Source organism: Oryctolagus cuniculus, chromosome 13, assembly GCF_964237555.1.
Source record: "Oryctolagus cuniculus chromosome 13, mOryCun1.1, whole genome shotgun sequence".
NCBI lineage: Eukaryota > Metazoa > Chordata > Mammalia > Lagomorpha > Leporidae > Oryctolagus > Oryctolagus cuniculus.
This window is the reverse complement of record NC_091444.1, coordinates 83,849,984-83,858,214: the sequence shown is the minus strand read 5'-3', so window position 1 is coordinate 83,858,214 and position 8,231 is coordinate 83,849,984. Positions and strand designations below refer to the sequence as shown.

At 42.3% G+C, this 8,231-nt stretch overlaps 1 pseudogene; it reads right to left on the bottom strand.

The window, feature by feature from the left end:
* Positions 1-6,895: 6,895 nt before the first annotated feature.
* On the bottom strand, positions 6,896-7,637 carry LOC100345911 (high mobility group protein B2 pseudogene; annotated as a pseudogene).
* Between the last annotated feature and the right edge of the window lie 594 nt (positions 7,638-8,231).

Here is an 8,231-nt window from a genome sequence, read left to right as displayed (position 1 = left end):
TTTATGTAAAATTTATTTCCTTCAAGTAATATATTAATTTGGATGAAAATGAAGATGTTAAGGAATTTTCAGAATGGGTCTGTTTAACCCTCATTGGCTTTGTTTTTAGGCACTTAACTCAGAAAAGAAAAGATAGAAAAATACATTTTGGGTTCTCTTCATCTGTACCACGGCACTCTTTGGTTAAGATTTGTCATTTTGTCATATTTGATTCTCTAGACTCCCTGAAAAATCCCCTACTTCATCAGATGGAGTCCGTGTCTCACCATGGCAGTGAAAAGTTTAAAATGTTCCAGCTTTGCATTTAGCTAGGCCGTGGACACATGCCATGGCACTTGCCAGCCAATTGTGTCAGGGGCATCATCTGAATCAGAATTACTTGCATGAAAACAAGGAGTTGCAGATTCTTCCAGTGAAAGTGGAGAGGAGCAAGAGCTGCAGAACATTGCCAGGGTTGAATGTGCCATGGGATGCCATGTGGTGGCTGGTGTCTGGGGTGCTGGTTCTGCAGAAGATAGGGCTTATGGGGGCTGGTGCTGTGGTATAGCAGGTAAGGCTGCCTCCTGCAGTGCCAGCATCCCATATGGTCACCGGTTGGAGTCCAGCCTGCTCCACTTCCAATCCAGGTGTGCTGTGGCCTGAGAAAGCAGTAGAAAATGGCCCATGTCTTTGGACACCTGAACCCACACGGGAGACCTGGAAGAAGCTCCTAACTCCTGGCTTTGGATCAGCTCAGCTCTGGCCATTGCATCCAATTGGGGAGTAAACCAGCAGATGGACGATTCTCTCTCTCTCTCTCTCTGCCTCTCCTCTCTCTGTAATTCTGACTTTCAAATAAATAAATCTTTTTTTAAAAAAAAGCTTATGCTTAAGGGTAGTGTTCATGGAAAATGTGTGGGACATTTTTCAGCAAGATTTTAGATGAATTTTCCAACCCCTGAACCTCCTAGAGATTAGAATAGACTTCTAATGCACAACTTCCACTTATGCTTAATTAGGTTTTTGTTTTGAATTGTTTTTGATGAAACAGCAAGGAATTCTGAGTTATAGACTTCCTATTTCAGAGACAGGTGAACACTGATGCCTGCATTATAATTAAATAATGCCTATCACCCTTTCTTAAGCAACAAATGATCACAGATTCTCTCTTTGCTGCTAAGTAATGAGCATGGTGATTCTTCCCACCGTAACCACCTTCCCGCCTACACTCCCTCCCCTCTTCCTCCTTCCTCTCCTATTGACATGGAATGCCTTACATAGCTAGGCTGAACTTTTAATCCACTTGGCCCTAGGTGTTCATACACTTCAACTCTGTGTGATTATTCATATGCCCTTTTTATGACAAGGCTTATGTCAGAATGACAAATTATATATTCACCTAATACTGAGAGTCATCAAATTGATTTCTATTTTCTTCTCTCTTAGGCAGTTCTTGAGGGGCAGAAATATTTATTTTGTATATCATGTATTTATTCAACTAAAAGACTGACTGTCAAGATGCTGAGTTTTAGTGTCAAAGCAAATATGTTTCTAGACCCCATGAAGTTTACAGTCTGGCAAGAAAGAGCCATCTACCCCAAGAATATTGTTTAACATAGTAAATGCTGGTGTGAAGTCAGTGGATAAAGATTGAAGCATTCTTAATCTAGCACCACCTCTAATCCCATGATCTCTAATTGAGAGAAGTAATCAGAAACACAGAACTTCATGTTACCCAGTTATCTCTTTGAATTTCTGATTAAAAATAAAACATATCAAACAACACACAAATACCTAGGAGTGCATAATATTTATATACTATCTTGATATTAAAAATAAGAAAAAATAACCATGAAAAATAGCAACTTTGAATCTCCTTTGTTTTCTAGACAAGTTATAATCCTATGTGGTTCTTCACAGTACATTATTACCGTAAATTACAGTACATCATTACAGTAAATTATTACAGTAAATAATTACAGTAAATTATTTTTGTAGGTATTCTTCATCTCTCTCACATTTTTCCATTTGATAAATCAGATTTTAAAAACTGAGACACAAGACAAAAGAAATATCTTTAAGCTAGTATTATATATTGATTGACATTCTAAAAACAGTTATTTATTTATTTGAAAGTCACAGTTACACAGAGAGGAAGGGGAGAGAGAGAGAGAGAGAGAAACATCTTCCATCTTTTGGTTCACTCACCAATTGGTCACAATTGCTGGAGCTGTACAGCTCCAATGCCAGCAGGCAGGAGCTTCTTCTGGGTCTCCCACACAGATGCAGCTGCCCAAGGACTTGGGCCATCTTCCACCACTTTCCCTGGCCATAGCAGAGAGTTGGATCGAAAGCAGAGTAGCCGGGTTCAACCTCCACCCATATGGAATGTCAATGCTTTACATGCTATGCCACAGTGCTGGCCCCTTGATTGGCCTTTAACTTAGACTTTTTTATGATATTAAAAAACACCATGCTTTTCTAAGCTCTTTCCATTCAGTTTCTATTTTGTAAACTCCAGATAATACTGTCCCCAGAGTTAATCTAAGGTATAAATGCTATGATATAAGGCATTTAACCCCTTAACCTGTCTCTTTGAATACGCAGCTATGTTAGCTCTGTGTCCATTCTTCTGTCTCTGTACTAGATGAATAAAAAGACAGTTTAAAATGATTTGAAAAGAACTATAAGGGGTCGGTGCTGTGCTGCTGCTGCCAATTGGGGAGTGAACCAGCAGATGGTAAACCTCTCTCTCTCTCTCTGTCTCTGGCTCTCCTTCTCTGTAACTCTGACTTCCAAATACATAAATAAATCTTAAAAGAACTATAAACATCAATAAAACACAAATGAAAATTGTATTCTCAAAACTGGACATTAAACCATGCCTTCTACACCTCTGTTAAAAGCTACATTCTATCATAGTCATTTATGATTTCTAGGGCCAAAGTAGTAAATAAGATTTTTCTGGAAGAGACAGAGGTTATGAGGGAGCCAGGATTTGGGGTCAGTTAGCAGCAGTGAGTGTCACTCTTTCAGATTTGATTCAGGAAAGGAAGAAAGCAACTGATCCCTGAGATTTTGGTGGGGGGAAGGAAAGGAAGGAGGGACTGAATAAAAGCAAAGGCCCTCTGGTTGTGGGCACCCACCCCTGACTACAGCCTTTGGGAGGGTCAGCTGGTGTCTCTAGGGATGCTGCGGCCTGTACTCCATTTCCCAGAGTTCCCAGGAGCTCGGATGTATTATGCCTTCTGAATGCCTGTGCACATGCGCATGCTGCTGCCATTCCCTGGGGCCTGAGTTGGACCAGAGGGAGTTCATTCCCTGATCAGGGTCAGCCCTGGGGGCTGTGCTTCTCCTTCTCTGGCATTTACCGCATCTCCTGCTCTGCACGTGCTATCCCAGGGAGTTTCCAAGTGCTCACCCCGAGCCTGCCTCCTGCTGCATCTTCCCTCTTCATCCTCCACCTGTGGGTCCCACTTACCAGGGAGTCTCTTCCCGCCACTCCCCGAATCGATCCCCGTGTGTCCAGAAGAAAGGGTACCTGCTCCAGGGACTTTCTGCTGCAGGTTTGGCATGCAGGAAGGGGCTGGGATACGTGTGGGAGAAGGGTGGGTGCCAGGGAGCCATAGATCATGGCAGCTTCCCCCGAGGTCAGGACTGGGACCCGGGCTGTTCTGTCTCCCACCTCCACTTCCCAGGCTCCCAGTGCCTGGAATCTCTCCTGCAGGACCTCACCCAAACTGTCCCTAATGCGCTTTATTTAGTGGTTATAGGAGAGAGGGGGCAGCATTCTGGGAACATGCACACGCAGGGAAGGAAGGCAGAAAGACTCCAGCTCTCCACAGTTAAATAAGCTGGGTTCCCACTGTGGGTGGTCTCAGAATGCAGTCTGGCCACGTCTCTTGATGTTTCCTGGGCTGGTTCCTGCAGGGTGGGGCTGGGTGGCCTTCAGCAGGGAGCCTGGGGCAGCAGAGGGGTGGGAAGGAGGATCTGACTGGGATCTGCCCCACTGCTCTCATCCTGCACCTCATCTTCCTGGTGGGGAGCAGTGTGAAGTGTGCATTGATCCCTCTCATATTAATTATCAGATTTTTCCAATGTGGAATTTGAAGCTGTTCCAGAAACCTGGGGTGGGAAAACTCCCTTCTTTCAAACAGGCACAGAGACAGTGGAGGATCCAAGGAGTTTCTATTAATGGCCCTAGGCTCAGCTGGAATGATTTCCTGAGAACTCAGCATCAAATTCAAGTTTCTTAGCTGTTACAGCATTGGTGGGTTTAAATGGCAGCCTTCATGACTTAGGTCCACATTTCCAATGGTCAGTGGGTCCAGTGTGTTTGTAAAAGTGATGCCGGGGACAGATTTATTAGGATAGATTTATGACTGGAGTTTACAGAAGCAGAACTTAGGACATCTTCCCTCCCTAGATAAGATTTCAGTGGGCAGCTGTTTCACTCGTCAATTGTGAGCATCCACTTTTAAAGGTTTGTGTTGGATGGGGTCCACTTCTCTTTCTTTGATGATGTATTTGGCTGCTTTTCATTTTCTGTCTTCAGCTATTTCTTCTCCTGTTAGCAAGGCTGTCAACTGTTTTGACCTGCCACTGATCCCTTTGCAAAATAAGAAGGGAACTAAAATTAATGCAAGTCTACTGTGTTGTCAATAACTGGAGCTACTTTTTTAAAGATTTATTTATTCATTTGAAAGAGTTACACAGAGAGAGGAGAGAGAGAGAAAGAGAGAGAGACGTCTTCTGTCCGATGGTTCACTCCCCAATTGGCAGCAACAGCTGGAGCTGTGCCAGTCTGAAGCCAGGAGCTTCTTTTGGGATGAAGCTGTTTTTTAAAATAATTATTTATTTATTTGAAAGGCAGAGTTACAGAGTGGTAGAAGCAGAGATGGATGGCTGGAGCTGTTTGGATCCAAAACCAGAAGCCAGGAGCTTTGTCCAGGTCTCATAGGTGGGTGCAGGAGATGAGGGATTTGGGCCATCTTCTACTGTTTTCCCAGGCCACAGCAGAGAGCTGGATGGGAAGTGCAGCAGCCAGGATCCCAACCGGCACCCATATAGGATGCTGACACTGCAGGCAGTAGCTTTACCCACTATGCAACAGTGTTGCCCACTATCTGGAGCCCTTTTAATCTGAGTTTGCATAAATTGGAGAATTACAACATCATAAATACAGATAAGTAACATCTTTTTCTCTGCCCAGTACTTTACAGTTACCCAGTGATCCACTGAGAATCTTACATTCCACACTGTGTAATTTAAGAAGGCCAGTTACTTGTCTTATTTTGGGTTCTGTGGTTAAACCCATGACATTTTTGAAATGGGAGGATATTAGTTCTACAATTTCATAAAGACTGCTCTGTGGAAGAAGTTATAACTGTGAGAGTGGTAAGAAAGAAGAGGGGAAGAAATAAGTGCCCCTTACTCCACACAGAGATGTCCACAAATGGAGTGGAAGGTGTGCCCTTGAAAACTATGGCTGACTTTCTGGGACAAACTGTGTTTGAGTGCTTCACATGTTCTGATAGAAAGGTGTTGCCACCAGGTTATTAGTATATTTATTTAGTTAGTTTTTAAAGATTTATTTATTTATTTGAAAATCAGAGCTACACAGAGAGAGAAGGAGAGAGAGAGAGAGAGAGAGAGAGAGAGAGAGAGAGATGTCTTCCATCAGGTTCATTTCCCCAGATAATACTACATCATTGTGAACTTTGCTCAGTTCCTGACCTATACCTTTCCTTTAACCTAGTACTTTGCCATGTAGTAGCCCATGAAAACTGCAGACTGCATAAATGAATGAATATTTGGAGGGTTGTGATTTCTTAGAGGAACATCATGAGACAGAAGGAATAAAACAAAACAAAAGTATCCTCCGTATATAGAAGATATACTGTTTTTGCAAGCTATAGAGAAGAGGAAGAAGAAGGAAAGTAGTGAGACTGGAAAGGTTGTGGCAATGGTAATAGGCACTAGTCAAGAATTCAACAAGCCCATTAGGAAAGTATTAAGGATTCTTTACTTCCATGTAGACTCTGCCCTCTAATGGTGAACAGGGTCCTCTAAACCCACTTGTTGCACAAATGAAAACCCAAGCATTGTCTTCTCCCACAGATGGAGTCTGCTATTGGTTTTGATTTACATTTCCCTAATGGCTAGTGATATTGGGCATGTTCATCTATGTCTTGACCATTGAGATTTCTTCTTCTGAGAAACCTGTATTCTGATCATTGCCCATTTCTTACGTGTACATTTTGCTTCTTGTTTGGAGTTTTTCCAGTTCTATATATGTATGTTCTGGCTATCAATCTTTTGTCATAGTCAGAGTTTTCAATGTATCCTGCCATTCCATCCATTGTATCTTCACTCTGTTGATTACTTTGTTGTGAAGATGTATCTTAATTTGATATGCTCAAATTTGTATATTTTATTTTTGTTACTTGTGCTTTTGGAATCTTACACAAACTGTTGTCTCTGCTTATGTTTTACAGTTTCTCATATGTTTACTTAGGTTTTGGGTTATTTTTTAACATACATAATTTTATTACAAAATGTTTTTTTAAAAAAACAACACAGAATGCAACATCCTAACAAAAAATCCAAATTTACAAATGATACTAATTCCTACAACTTTGCTGTGCTACCATACACAAGTCAAGAAATTAAAGAAACCATTAAATATTTAGGAACATTCAACATCAGAAGCTTTAAAATCTAACTGTATGTAGTAGCCCCTCAAAAAGCTACAACCTGCATTTTTTAAAAAAAGTATTTTCTCTACAAAGAATCTTATCAGCTATACAAAAATCTGTACAGTTTTTTTATACTGAAGCTAATATTGAGCTGCACTTGAATTCACATTCTTAGCAAAACAACTGCCTGAGCACACACGCACACTCCACACTCATCATTACAGGATAGCCATTTATTCTTCATCTTCATCCTCTTCCTCATCATCTTCATCTTCTTCCTCTTCCTCTTCTTCCTCCTCATCTTCAGGTTCATTCTTCTTCTTTGAGCCTGTGGGCCTACCAGGGCCCTTCTTTCCCGCTTCACTTTTGCCCTTGGCATGGTATGCAGCAATATCCTTTTCATATTTCTCCTTTAGCTTAGCTGCTTTCTGTTCATATGGTTGTTTATCTTTGGCTGACTGTTCAGACCACATCTCACCCAATTTTTTTGCAGTGTCCCCAATGGACAGGCCAGGGTGTTCACTTTTGATCTTTGGGCAATGTTCAGAGCAAAAGAGAAAGAAGGCAGATGATGGTCTTTTAGGAGCATTGGGATCCTTTTTCTTTCCCTTCTTATCACCCTTGGGAGGAACGTAATTTTTCATCTCCCTGTCATAACGAGCTTTATCACTTTTTGCCATATCTTCAAACTTGGACTTTTCCTTTGCAGACATGGTCTTCCATCTCTCCGAGCATTTCTTAGAGAAATCTGCGAAATTGACCGAAGTCAGGGTGTTTCTTCTTGTGCTCTTCCCGGCACGTCTGCACGAAGAAGGCATAGGAGGACATTTTGCACCTCGGCTTGTTGGGGTCTCCTTTACCCATGACGACGGAATGGCGGCCACCTGGTGCGAGTTGTTCCTCAGACTCCCGCAGAGCGGCCAGATCCGACGGCATTGCTTCCTTCCCTCAGCTCCGGCGTGAACTCAGAATGTGAGGGTGATCTGGCTGCAACATCTTTCACCCCATTGATCGCCAGGGTTGCTTCGGCTGATCTGGCTGGCTAGGCGGGTGTCCCCTTCCTCCCTCACCACTCCATGTGCGTCCCTCCCAAAGCTGCGTGCTCGGTCGAAGAGGATGACCTTCCCCACTAGAGGAGGACCAGTCTTCAGTCAAGGGTATACGAGTAGCTGCGCTCCCCTGCTAGAACCTCAAAACAAGCTCTCAAGGTTTTGGTTTTATATTTAGACTTTTAATTAACCTTGAGTTGCTTTTACATAGTGTATGAGGTGTTGGGGTATCTTTTCAGGCTTCTACATATGGATAATCACTTTCCTTTAAACCATTTGCTAAAGGGATTCTTCTTTCTCCTGTTTATTTCCTTTATTAAATAGGGGTTGGCTGTAGAAAAGTCAGTTTATTTCAGCTGCCTATTTTTTCCATTGAACTATGTGTCTGTTTTTCCAACAGTGCTAACACTGCTTCTATTTTTTTAAGATTTCTTTATTTGCAAGGCCAGATGCTTCTTCCAAGTCTCTCATGTGGGTGCCAGCACCCAAGAACATGGTCCATCTT